The sequence below is a fragment of the Hemicordylus capensis genome, chromosome 4, assembly GCF_027244095.1.
Source record: "Hemicordylus capensis ecotype Gifberg chromosome 4, rHemCap1.1.pri, whole genome shotgun sequence".
Classification (NCBI taxonomy): Eukaryota; Metazoa; Chordata; class Lepidosauria; order Squamata; family Cordylidae; genus Hemicordylus; species Hemicordylus capensis.
In genome coordinates, this window is record NC_069660.1 from 60,504,467 (window position 1) to 60,519,073 (window position 14,607).

Genomic DNA, 14,607 nt, shown 5'->3' on the forward strand with positions numbered 1-14,607 from the left:
TATGGCGGTGGGGGAGTTAGTCTGACATACTCATCTGCAGACTTGGCTGCTATCCTGAGTACTGAGAAGTACTCAGTAGGACTTATTTTCTCTTTCTTTTTTGAGTAAACGTGACTAGGATTGTGCTGTTAGCTTTACACCAGTGCACTCTTCTTATAATAGATATGGCCATTATAGAAGATGGATGCTATAAACATTGTTCCTACCATTACCAACACCCTGATGTCCTCTGCAGGAAATTGTCACTGATTTTAAATCATTTTAAGGAGTTGTCTGTAGGAAGCACATCTCTTTAAAAGGACACCACTCAATCTAGGCCTCTACAGCAATTCTGCAGACTTTTATTCAGGTATTTCAAATCTGTATGTGCATATTCATATGGAATAACTTCAGAAGATGTCAGTGCATAAGGTTATTTAACTATCATCTCTCTGGAAGTAGGCTTCAGGACAAATTCGCTTCTCATGGTCTGACCAGAAGTGTAAGAGTATTACCTTTCTTCTTGATCTCCATGGAAAATCTCAGAGTGAAAGGCCAGAAGCAAGGATTTGGCTGTTTCTGCTTGACTTGAGAACTTCTGCCCTTTACCCGACCCCCACTCAGGGTCAGCTCCAGGTTTGCAGGGGCCCTTCTCCTCATTGGCCCCCGCCTACCCATGAAGGCTCCTGGTGGAGCTTACCTTGGCAGGTGGAATGCAAGAGAGGAAGGAACAATACTTTGAACTTCTCTATCTAGCTATCTAGCTATCTAGCTATTTATTTAACTTCTATACCGCCCAAACTTTCATCTCGGGGCGGTTAACATAAAAACAATTAAAACACATATAAAAGTTGAAACAATGCAACAATTTAAAAACAGCCATAAAATTAAAAACAGACAAAGCTGGGAAAGCTTGGGTGAAAAGATGGGTTTTCAGAGACGATATGCATTTAGAGAGGATATGCCAGCTCCTGAAGAAGTTGACATGGAGAAGTAGATCTGGGTGTCATCAGCGTACTGGTAGCACCCAGCTCCAAATCCGCTGATGATCTCTCCTAGCAGTTTCATGTAGATGTTAAAAAGCATTGGAGAAAGTATGGAGCCTTGAGGGACACCATACTTGAGCCCAGATCTCGAAGAGCAACAATCTCCAATCGATACCATCTGGAATCTGTCTGAGAGGTAGGAGCAGAACTACTGTAAAACAATGCCTCCCATCCCAACACGCTCACACATTCCAGAAGGATACTATGGTCGATAGTATTGAAAGCCACCGAGAGATCCAAAAGGACCAACAGAGTCACACTTCCTCTGTCAATTCCCAGTTGGAGATCATCCATCAGGCCGACCAAGGCGGTCTCCACCCTGTAGCCCGCCCGAAAACCAGTTTGAAATGGGTCTAGATAATCAGTTTCCTCCAAGACCGCCTGGAGCTGAGAGACCACCACCTTCTCAAATACCTTGCCCAGTCATGGGAGGTTGGAAACAGGCCTATAATTGCTCAACTCTGAGGGATCTAATGCAGGCTTCTTTAGAAGAGGTCTAATGATTGCCTCCTTAAGACAAGAAGTCATCCTGCCCTTCCTCAGACAAGCATTTATTATTTCTACCAGGCCTCCTACGAGAACCTCCCTGCTAGACAGAACAAGCTATGTTGGACAAGGGTCAAGAGAACAAGTGGTAGGCCTCACCGCTCCAAGCAGCTTGTCCACATCCTCAGGAGTCACAAACTGAAACCGATCCAGTCGAATCGCATAAGAGGAGTTGCTGGACACCTCCAGTTCAGACATCAAATTAACTGTGGGGTCTTCATCTAGATCGTCCTGAATCTGAGAGATTTTATCTGCGAAAAACTCTTTAAACACATCACAGCGGGTAACTGATGACTCCAAATTCTGGTTCAAGGGAGTGGGGGCAGATATTAGTCCCCTCACAACGCTGAACAACTCCGCTGGGCATGAACTCGCAGAGGCAATACGGGCAGAAAAGAAACACTTTGCAGTACATATTGCCTGAGCATAGATCTTTAAATGTTCTCTATGTTGTAGTCTGTCAGATTTGAGTTGAGTCTTCCTCCACTTGCGCTCCAGTTGCCTACCTTGCTGCTTCAGCCCCTGCAGATCTTCCGTATACCAAGGGGCCAATTTTGGAATGGTCAGAGGGGACACTTGGGGGTAATCGTCTCTACTGCCCTGGTGAGCAAGTTGTTCCAATTCTCAACCAGGTCATCAACAGGATCACCAGCAAAGACAACATTGAATCCCTCCAAGGCTTCTTGGAATCTTACTGGATCCAATAACCTCTCCAGGCGGACCATTCTAATAGACCCATCGCTCCTGCAGAGGTGGGAAGTGGTTGTAAGTCTTCCCTAAACCAGATGGTGGTCCGTCCATGACAATGGGGAGGTCAAAGGAGTTCCCATCCATGGAACACCACCCTGATCAGAGTAGAAGACCTAATCAAGTGTGTGACCTGCAATATGCGTCGGTCCTGAGACCTCTTGGGATAGGCCCATAGTTGTCATGGCTGCTATGAACTCCTGAGCTGCACTGGACAAATTGGTCCCTAAATGAACATTGAAGGCCCCAGCACCAAAAGTCTGGGAGACTCCAACGTGAGTTCCGCGACCAAGTCTGTGATCTCAGTAAGGGATTCCGTTGGGCAGCAGGGTGATTGGTACACCAACAGAAGTCCCAATCTATCCCTGGTCCCTAAACTTAAGTACACACATTCAATATGGTCCAATACCCTAACAGGGACCCTGGTGAGGGAGATGTTATCCTTATAGACCACAGCCACTCCACCTCCCCGCCCACGTCCCCTCACCTGCTCCTCTACAGAATATCCTGAAGGAAGAAGCTGGGGCCAGACTGGACCACTAGCCTCCCCCAACCAAGTCTCGGTAATACATACCAGGTCGGCCCCTTCATCCATAATAAAATCATGGATGAGTTCAGGCTTATTTGGGACTGACCTGGCATTGCAGAGGTGCAAGGTAAGGCTATGTGTGTTGTTGGCAGTGTTCCCCAAGGTCAAAGAGCTGGCAGGACAGCCGGAAGAATGTTAAATCCAAGAGTGTTAAATCTAGGACTCTTCCTTCAGGTGTCCTCCCACCTGCAAGTGGAAGGTCCTCATAATATGGGCCTCTGAGGTAAAGCTCCCAATTGCACATGGGATGGAAGAGAGAAACTGATATTTAAGTGACTGCTTTGGAGTCACTCCACTACCCCAGGGCTATGGGGACAGAAGTGGCCTTAGGAATTGGCAATGGACCTTCTGAGGACCCTGGGCAGCTTGATGCTGACTTCTGACGCTGTCCCGCTCTGCCATCCACCTTGTGTCCATCAGACATAGTTAAGGCTCTTTCCCTGATCTACCAGGTGCTGCTGTTGGTTCTACCACCTGGACATGGGATTCAGCCAGGGGAGTAGCTAGCCCGTTGGCGGCCCATGTGCGGCTGCAGCGGACGCCCCGATAGCCCCGCCCCCTGCGTCTGACGTCAAACGCAGGGGTAGCCACGCCCCCGCGTGGGCTGCACTGCGAAGGCAGCACCAGTCTTAGCTCCTGAAGGGGCTGCATGGCCCCTTCAGGAGCTAGTTAGGCTAGTGCTGCATTCGCAGCACCAGCCAGGAGCGACTCTTCCCTGCAGAGAAGAGCTGCTCCTGGCTGGCGCTGCGAACGCAGCGCCAGCCTTTGTTTAGCTCCCGAAGGGGCCACGCGGCCCTCGCACGGGAGCTAAACTACCGCCCCCGCGTCTGACGTCAGATGCGGGGGGCGTGTCAGGGCCGCGAATGGCAGCTCCTGATTGGGCACGGCCCGGGTTCTTTGAACCCGTTTGCCCAATGATAGCTCCGCCCCTGGATTCAGCCCTTAACTTGAAAGAGGCAACCTGATCTGGAGCAGCTGTGATATTTCAGTTCAGGATCCCAGACCTATGTACATAGAAATATATTCCAGTGAAATCCATGGAATACAATGAGGTCATTCATACAAGCAAAAACTGTGTTCCACCCAGGTTTGGGAGCTGTGTACGCTCTCCGTTTTCAGTTGTGTGGGTGCAAACAACTAAGTAGGAGAAGGGAGAAGTGACTGTATGGAAGCAAGGTAAGAAGAATAGGTACCCAAGTTTTCACTTGTGTAAATGATCTCAATATGTAATATATTTTGAACTGGGGTGTTAAAGACTCCCATGGTGAAGAGCTGAAGTGGTGCAGTGCTTGTAATATTTCATATGGATATGAAATATTTATTTCATATCTGTGCTGAGCCTTGAAGCTCACTAGTTGACCTGGGACAAGTCACTATCTTTCAGTTTAACCTACTTCATGGAGCTGTGAAGCTAAAATGGCACTCTGAGATCTCTGGAGTAAAAGTGAAGTGTAGCAAAATGAATAATTATAAAGTAAATATTAATAGTAAAACCTGCTATTACAATGATATAAAATACAATTGTGTCTATTCTGTTTGGTTATCTTGGGGCCAGTTTTCAAATTCTGTAAAATAAAGTAGTACATATTTTCCTAGAATGTACCACTGTGTGCTGCAGGAGGGGAGTCAAAAAATTTTAATGCTCTTCCACAGAAAATGACTCATTGTGTGTATAAAAATAGCACATCATAGGGAAAGCTAGATTCAGTCAGCGCTTTTACCTGTGATGTGTTATTTTTCATTGTGCAGGGAGTTTTAAATATGTAATTCCTCCTCTTGCAACTTGAACTGGTGCAGTCCAGGAATATCTTTACCACATGATTTTGCCGAGTGTGCAGACTAGCCCTTAGTCCTCCAATGGAAGCTATGTTTATTTGTCAGATTATTAAAAGTAACCTTTTGTGTCTTAAGACCATTGATTTGTTTCCTCATGGAATTTTACAACTGTACCTGTGCAGCTGCTGTTCAGGTATTTTTCTTCCTCTACCTCTCTGTGAAATTCAGTACAGAATATGTTATACGGGATATATGTGTTGTGTACACTGCAGAGGTCATATATTACATTTTTGCAACTAGTCATAATCTGATGTTTTGAAATATCAGCGTTTGACTTTGAAGAAAGAAGGGAAAGTTGATTTCAAACAGAAGGGAGTGAGGATCCACATCAGAATTCTGGGCAGAAATTGTTTTGAGAAAATAGTTTTAAAAATCAGACATAGATAATGTCTGTCTGTGTCTGCTGTGGAAATAGTGACACACTGATAGAAATTGGCAGCCAGAGAATAAGCTTTGGGAAAGATAATTCCCACACTGACATGCGATATTACAGCTAATTTTGTAACTGTGATATTCTGCTGGAGGTGTCACTGACATCAGGTTGGCAACCCTACAAACTTCCTAGAGGGGGTTGTTCAAGTAATTGCTTCCTCCTCAAGGACAGTTTGCCAAATCCTAACCCCTCAAAACCAGTCGACATAGTTTGCATAATATATATTCCAAGTGTCCTAATCATGCAAATTATATGTACAAAATTAATCTGTCTCATTTACATAACTTATTCTGTACACTTCATTCCACTCCCACCAAATACCCTAGGCCACAAAGAAAGCAACAATGGAGGATGTTCTCAGCCAATTTGTTTGTGGGTTTTTTTGTATTTTGTTTTTTGCTGCCTGATTATGCTCATAGCAGGCTTAATGATTCTAGGAAACAAGGTGACTTTCTTTGAGGCTGTTCTCACATGCAACCTATCCCAAGCTAGGGAAGCCCAGCCTGGGTTAGGCTGCACATGAGAACTGCCGAGATTGGGCCCGATCCTTAACCCGTTTTTTTAGCCCGGCCATTACCCAAGGTAATGGAGTGCTCCCTCAACCCGGGCTTCATGTGCTAGCTCAGACTGCTTCCAGCCCAGCCACACAAAGAGATGGGCACCTAGAGCACCCATCTCCTGGGGGAATCTCCCAACACACTGTGCTTGGCTCATGGTGCATTGTTGGATTCCTGGAGGCCGGGACATGTCATCCTGGCTTTCTGCACATGGATTGTGTGGGAGTACAAACAGCGCTCCCACCATTTTGTCAATTGTCTGAGGTGGGGGAAAGGTGAGTGAAATGAAGCCCGTGTTTCATTGCAAATATAAGCCCAGCTGGGCCACATCTGCACACACTGTAGCTCAAATGCAGTTCCTGCAATGATAAAAGCAGTCAGCAGTCTTTGTGGCTTTGGATTGGCTTTCAGCAGCTATAGTTAGAGCTACAGTTCTATACACTTATTTTGAAACAAGTCTCAGTCAACTCAGTGGAACTTAATCATGTAGGGATCTGGGCTGCATGTTTCTATGGCGGGATTGCCCTCGTAATATTCCTTATTAGAGGTGGATAGTGTGTCAGCTGATACTGGAGAAAGATCACTAGTTGCATCTACATGGGCTGCCAGATTGTTTCTGGACACAACTTGAAATGCAGATTTTAATCTTTAAAACTTTAACCTAACTAGTTTGGGATCAGGGTAGCTGAAGGGCCTCTTTCTCCCACATGAACTCAACTATTAAGATCATCTTCAGAGGCCCTGCTCTGAGTGCCCCCACATTCTGAAGTAAGGAGTGGGTGGCAGCAAGGAAAAGAGCTTTGTTGTCCGTGATATCTCACCTCTGGAACATTTGCCAACCTCTATCCTTGTTGCCTTTCAGGGTCAAAGTAAATGTGACCTTAAACATGTTGTTGAATTCATGTCTGGAATTCCCAGCATGATCCCCCCACACCCATCAAAAGCAACAGAAAAGGGGCTGATCTGGATCAGGACTGTGGAGATGGAATTAACTTTTTCCTCTCATGCCATTTTCCTTCTGAAAAATAGTCCCTTCCTGAAGCTGCTATTTGTAGCCACTTGGGGGTTCTATTGTTGTGGGAAGATGGCGCAATTAGAAAGAGTCAAACCTTCCCCACCCCATGCCATGGTCCTCATCCAGATTCATTCATTCATTCATTCATTTATCTATTTATCAATCAAACTTCTATACCACCTAAACTTCCGTCTGTGGGAGGTTAACATAAAACAATTAAAACACATATAAAAAGTTAAAACAATTCAACAATTTAAAATCAACCATAAAATTAAAACAGACAATTTTAAAAAGCTTGAAAAGCTTGGGTGAAAAGATGGATTTTCAGATGTTTTTTTTAAAAATTGCCAGAGATGGGGAGAATTGTATCTCAACAGGGAGCACATTCCACAATCTCAGGGCAGTAACCGAGAAGGCCCGTTTTTGTGTTGCCACCAGACGGTTTGGCAGTAACTGGAGACGGACCTCCTCAGATGACCTCAATGGGCAGTGTGGCTCATAGTGAAGTAGACACTCTCTTAAATACCCAGGGCCTAAGCCGTTAGGGCTTTAAACTAGCACTTTATATTTTGCCCGGAAACCAATTGGCAGCCAGTGAAGCTCCATCAGCAAAGGAGTAATGTGGTCTCTCCGAGATGACCCAGAGAACAAACTTGCTTGTTGGTTATTCTGAACCAACTGAAGTTTTCAGACTACATACAAAGGCAGCCACACGTAGAGCACATTACAAAAGTCAAGTCTGGAAGTTATCAACAAATGTACCACAGTTTTGAGGTCATTGATCTCGAGAACTGGGCACAGCTGGCGTATCAGCTGAAGCTGATAGAAAGCACCTCTGGCCACCGCCTCAACCTGAGAAACCAAGGAAAGGTATGGATCCAGAAGTACTCCCAGACTGCAAACCTGTACCTTTTGGGGAAGTGTGACCCCATCTAGAACAGGTAGATCAAGATTGTCTCTGGAGGTCTGACCCCGCACAATAAGTACCTCCGTCTGATCTGGATTCAGCTTCAGTTTATTTTCCTTTATCCAGCCCATTACTGCTTCCAGGCAGGCATTTAGGGAGGATATGCCAGCTCCTGAAGAAGTTGACATGGAGAAGTAGATTTGGGTGTCATCAGCGTACTGGTAGCACCCAGCTCCAGATCCGCTGATGATCTCTCCCAGAAGTTTCATGTAGATGTTAAAAAGCATTGGAGAAAGTATGGAGCCTTGAGGGACACCATACTTAAGCTCAGATCTCGAAGAGCAACAATCTCCAATCAACACCATCTGGAATCTGTCTGAGAGGTAGGAGCAGAACCACTGGAAAACAGTGCCTCCCACTCACAACACCCTCAGACGTTCCAGAAGGATACTATGGTCGATAGTATCGAAAGCCACCAAGAGATCCAAAAAGACCAACAGAGTCATACTTCCTCTGTCAATTCCCAATTGGAGATCATCCATCAGGCCAACCAAGGCAGTCTCCACCCCATAGTTGTTAGACACCTCCAGTTCAGACATCAAATTAATTGTGGAGTCTCCATCTAGGTTGGCCCGAATCCGAGAGATTTTAGCTGCGAAAAACTCTTTAAACACATCACAGTGGGTAACTGATGACTCCAATTCTGGTTCAAGGGAGTGCGGGCGGATACTAGTCCCCTCACAACCCTGAATAACTCCGCTGGGCTTGAACCCACAGAGGCAATATGGGCAGAAAAGAACTGCTTCTTTGCCACACATATTGCCTGAGCATAGATCTTTAAATGTGCTCTGTGTTGTAATCTGTCAGATTCGAGTCGAGACGTTCTCCACTTGCGCTTCAGTTGCCTACCTTGCCACTTCAGATCATAGCTGCTTTAAATAAATAAATAAATAAATAAATAAATAAATAAATAAATAAATGTTGGGAATCGCAAGTACAGAATTCAATGACATGTTTAATGTCATGTCTAGCTGACCCATAGATAGACATGGAAATTCTCCTCAACATTTAACATGACCTGAGATTGGTTTTCTCAGTTTAAATGAGTCTACGGTTGTTTAACAATGCTACAAGTTGTCTACGACAAGTCTACAGATGTTTAACGGTTCTTTATTCTGTCACATTTTGTTTTTTATTTATTGTGGCTTTTGGAAATTGTTAGTCACCTCATGAATTAGTTTTGTTTTAAAAGATGCAGGATATAAATATTTAAAATGAAATAAATAATGTTTGCATTTCCAGTATCCATACTTGAGAAATTGGAACTGAAAAGATCCATGTGTTATTTGTAGAGGTTTATTTACAAAGCAGCACCAGGGATTTAAAAGCATAGATCCTACTAATTGTATTTTCAGACCTCCTACTCAATGGCTTTTGAACTGTTTACCCTCAGCCTCTCCTGTCTGAGGGTTGTCTAGTTTTAGCACTGTCATTTAAATATCCAAGAAATCAAGATAAAGCCAGTGAGGCTTGTACATCCTTTATGCATTTTTGAAGAGAACTATTTAAAGCTTTTTAAAATGTCTGTTTTTGTGCTTCTATTAAAGAGCTTTCCTGAATCATCAGAGGCAGATTGATTTTTATTTCAGTTGCTCCAGGTTGATTCCGAAAGGAAAGCAAGCAGAGAGATCATTATCAGTGCTTCATCTAGGTCCTAAAAGAGATAAGGAGACCTTTTAGCTGTATCCACATGGCAAATAGTTTGATTAAATAAAATCCCTTCTAACCATTTTACATTAGATTGATGAGAAGTAAAAAAACAAGGGCAGCAGATAATGTGTTTAATGTCCACAGGAGGTTTGAAGTAGAGTTGATAGAGCAGCCCCATAAATAACCACTGATTAGATCTCTCTCTTTTAAATTTCCTGTGCTGTAATTTTTCTTAGCTTATGATAGAACTAGACATTACAAGCGACATGGAAAGGTTGCTGTTCCATGCCTCTTTTCTTCTCTTCCTCATAACACCTAGCTTAATATAATGGAGTTTGATACTGCTATCTGTCAATGGAACATCCTATTCCAAATTCTAATCTTCATTATTTAAACTTGTTATGCAAAGTTTATACTCCAGTTTTATCATTATTGGACTGGTTCAGCTGGCACACAAAACCATGGACTATTGCATGTGCACCCTCAATCTTCCTCCTCAACTACCTCCTGCCACCAGCCATCTTCTCCAGCTTAAGCATACACAGTTCCTTTCCTCATAAGTCTTGTTTGTCAGACTCCTAACCATCTTTGCTGCTCTTTTTTGAACCTGTTCCAAATTATCTACATATATATTTATCCATAGTATTCCTATTACTACTATATACCACTTTTCAACAACAACAACAACAACAAAACCTCAGTGATTTATAGAGGAGGAGGAGGAGCTAAGAGTGTAAGAAGAAACACAAGAGTGATATCAGTAACATTCCCTGATGAAGGGCTAGCTGCTTGCCTCTCGCTCGCTTACTTAAAAGAGAATTACTAACTTATTATAGGAATAGGCCATGGTTCACATGTGTGAACTGTGAATCAGCCATCACAGACTAATAATTACAGATGGAACTTTATATGACTTGTTGACAAACAACATACTTTTCCAGTGGATGGGTGTAGCAGAAGAGAGGAGGAAAGAATGAGGACAGGGGCGTAGCAAGGTTGGAGCGGGCCCAGAGACATTTTAAAATGTCCCGCCTTGAAGCTCAGCTCATGAAGTAAAGAAATCCTAAATGAGGCTGAATAGTGGTAACAAAAAGCATAGTAAAATCTATCTATCTATCTATCTATCTATCTATCTATCTATCTATCTATCTATCTATCACCTATGTGCCACAATAGAACATCATCCTAAATTATTTTTTAAAAGGTTTTGTACATTGTGGACGATGCAAGTCATTTAATTGTACTAACTAGAGAAAGGCATGCTGTTCTGGTAGCTCCAGGTCTTAACACTCACATCAGTTTCGGAGGATGAATACAACTGAAGGAAGCCCAGGCGGGTGCACGGCTGGGGAGTCAGTCATGTGACTTGCCAAGGCAGTGGGCCCCCAGACAACTGTCTCCCCTTGCCCTATTCTAGTTACGCCCCTGAATGAGGAATGTGTAACAGTCATGGCACTGCAGACGGGGTAAAGCAATCATGAAAGAAATAAGAAATAAAGGGGGAGGGGGGAGAGAGAGAGAGAGAAAGGAAGGAAGGAAGGAAGGAAGGAAGGAAGGAAGGAAGGAAGGAAGGAAGGAATAGTTTCCATGCCACCCCACCCACACAACCTGCAGTTCCTTCCCAGGACAGGAGTCATGACTATGTGTGTTGCCCAATTGGTCTTGCCCCTCTAACCCTACACGACGACTACCAGTCTAGCTGGGCTCGGGCAACTGAGGCCAAAATAGCTACCCTGGGCCTCTCCCCACAGATCCTGCTTAACATGGTTCAGGCAATCAGGCAAAAGTAACCACTAAGCAGCGCATAACAGACACTGAGTGCCAAACTGACCTTAGCAGTGTTCCAAAATTTTATATCAGTAAGGGGCTTAGATATATTGCCTCTCCTGCAGCATATCTTACCCAGCTGGAGGCCCTAAACCACAGAAGGGCATTCACCTTGGCTTGCTGCCATGGCCTCCCCTCAGCAATGCTAGAAGGCCATTATAGAAGGATCCCATTTGCAAAGCGACTATGCCCCTGAGGCTCAGGACAGATCTAAACTACTGAGCATGTCCCTCTATACTGCCCATTCTATAGAGACACTTGTGCCTTTCTCATTGTTAAGCAAGTTCCTGAGATGTCCGAGCCAATTCTACAGCTTCTTGCTACTCTCAGACTCTAAGCCTGCCATTACATATAGTGTTGCCAGGTACTGTGTGGCTGCAATCGGCATCCATCGGAAGATGACTAGCTGCAAGCCCTTCTAGCCTCAATACGATTCTTGGTGATTCTGAATAGACCTCGTCCTTGCTCATGCCTCCCTGTTCAATGTTTTTTATTGCTTTTTATAGCACCTTATAGTTTTTAACCTGGATTTTTCAGTTTTATTACTATTTTATGCTTTCTTATAATAGAAACAGTATTACTTTTTATCTCTCCTGTGCATTTTTATAATAGAAATAATACTATTTTATCTCTTTTATCTTTAGTAGTTTTAGTTCTTTTAATGTTAACGTGTATGTAATCATTTTTATCTATCTTATCTTGTCTTTTTTAAAAAATGCACCTAGCTTAATTTTAGCCCTTTTATGATATGTATCATCATATATGTAATCACCTTTATCCTCCCATACTTTTTAACAGGCAACTTTTAATATGAAATTTTATGCTGGTCTCTGACCGTAATAAAGACTGATTGATTGACTATGTATGTGAGCCTGTGTCTCTTTATAAAGCTATTCTGCTGAACATCGCATGCATTACAGCTCACTTTTTGCTTTATAATTCCTTACGGATACTGGCCAATGTGATGAGCAGTGCTCCATCGACGTTATAGACCTGCTGAGGCTACTGTGCAATTTGAAAGGCAGCTCCAACTATATAGGGTGATGGGATTGCTGTGGAATGCCTTAAAACTGCTTCAGGGCAGCAGGTCTGAAGCATTAGTTCCACTGAAAACAATGCAAGGAGCCCTGCACTGCTGCCTGGAAGCAGTTGTAAGGTATTCCGTAGCAGTCCTGTCATTCATGCTATACTGTTGGGGCTGTCTTACAAGTTGTGCAGCAGGCCCTGCAGGTCCCTGACACTGAGCACTGCCCGTCCTGTCGGCCATTGTTGCTATAGAAACAGCGCATACTTTCTGAAGCTAAGCTAATACAAGTTTTTACTGTTTCTTTAAATGTAGAGCCATTCCTCATGTTAACAATTGTTGTTCATGGGAGTGTACTGCACAGACACATCATTCCCACAATAAAAATGCTAGCATTGGTAAGATTTCTTTATATTACTTTCTACTTAAAAATCAGACACATCTGCTGAGCCACTCCCAGATATAACGGATGTAGTGTTGTAGAGACGGTGGTGGCCTGTGTTCTAAATGCTGAAGCCATAGCCACACCCTTTCTCCCCCACCACTCCAGCCCTATAGCTGCCACCTCAGTGGCAGCCCACCTCTCTCCTCCTCCTTGCCTTCCTCATTGTCGCCACCACCACTTCCCTCTTCTGCTGTTACTGCCGCCGCCTAGCTCCTAAAGCTCCAGGAGCAATGGGTCCTAAGCTTTCCCCAGCCACTAGTGCTATAAAGACGTCATGGGTTAGGCTGTGACGTCCACTGGCGGGGAAAGCTTAGGATCTGCTACTGCAGCTAATGGAGCTTTAGGAGACATTGTGATAGTGATGGTGTTCCCTCTAGTGACGGTGTTCCTGTTAGAGGATGTCCCCTCTAACAGGGATTCCCAGATGTTGTTGACTACAACTCCCATTATTCCCAAGCAAAAGCCATTGCAGCTGGGGATTCTGGGAGTTATAGTCAACAACATCTGGGAATGTTAGAGGGAACACTGGGTGGTATCTAAAGCTCCTAAGCTTTCCCCAGCCACTGCACGCTATAAAAAAATCATGGCCAGCGACAGGTGCCAGGCTGTGATATCTTTATAGGATCTTCAGCTGCCAGCACAGCTCCTAGAGCTTTATTTATTGTTTGTTTATTTATTTGATTTGTATACCACCCTTCCAAAATGGCTCAGGGCAGTTTACAATTAAAACAAACCACTAAAACAGTAAAGAGCTAAAACAAATAAAAAACAACATAACAATTAACAATTTAAAAACATTTTAAAACAACAATTAAACAATTACAGTGATTAAAAACCCCGAAATCGGGTTTTGAATATTAAAATAGATAAGATATTAAAACCTGCAAAATTTAGGAAGCTGAGAAAGCTTGGGTGAAAAGAAGGGTTTTCAGGTGTTTTTTGAAAATTGCCAGAAATGAGGAGGCTCGTATCTCAGCAGGGAGCGCATTCCACAATCTCGGGGCAGTGACCAAGAAGGCCTGTCTCTGTGTAGCCACCAAACGGGTTGGTGGTAACTGGAGACAGACCTCCTCAGATGACCTTAATGGGCGGTGGGGCTCATAATGAAGAAGATGCTCTCTTAGATACCCAGAGCCTAAGCCATTTAGGGCTTTGTAAGTTATAACTAGCACTTTGTATTTTGTCCAGAAACCTATTGGCAGCCAGTGTAACTCCATCAGTAAAGGAGTAACATGGTCTCTCCAAGATGACCCAGAGACCAACCTGGCTGCCATGTTCTGAACCAATGGAAGTTTCCGGACTACGTACAAAGGCAGCCCCACGAAGAGCACATTACAAAAGTCAAGTCTGGATGTCACCAACAGATGTACCACAGTTTTGAGGTCACTGATCTCGAGAAACGGGCACAGCTGGTGTATCAGCTGGAGCTGATAGAAAGCACCCCTGGCCACTGCCTCAACTGGAGAAACCAGGGAGAGGTGTGAATCCAGAAGTACTCCCAGACTGCAAACCTGTTCCTTTTGGGGAAGCGTGACCCCATCTAGAACAGGCAGATCAAAATCGTCTCTAGAGTTCTGACCTCACACAATAAGTACCTCCATCTTATCTGGATTCAGCTTCAGTTTATTCTCCCTCATCCAGCCCATTACTGCTTCCAGCCAGAAGAAGCTGACATGGAGTAGATCTGAGTGTCAGCAGCGAACTGGTAACACCCAGCTCCAAAGCCCCTGATGATCTCTCCCAGTGGTTTCATGTAAATGTTAAAAAGCATTGGAGAAAGTATGGAGCCTTGAGAGACACCATACCTAAGCTCAGATTTTGAAGAGCAACAGTCTCCAATCGACACCATCTGGAATCTATCCAAGAGGTAGGAGCGGAACCACTGTAGAACAGTGCCTCCCACCCACAACACCCTCAGACGTTCCAGAAGGATACTATGGTCGATA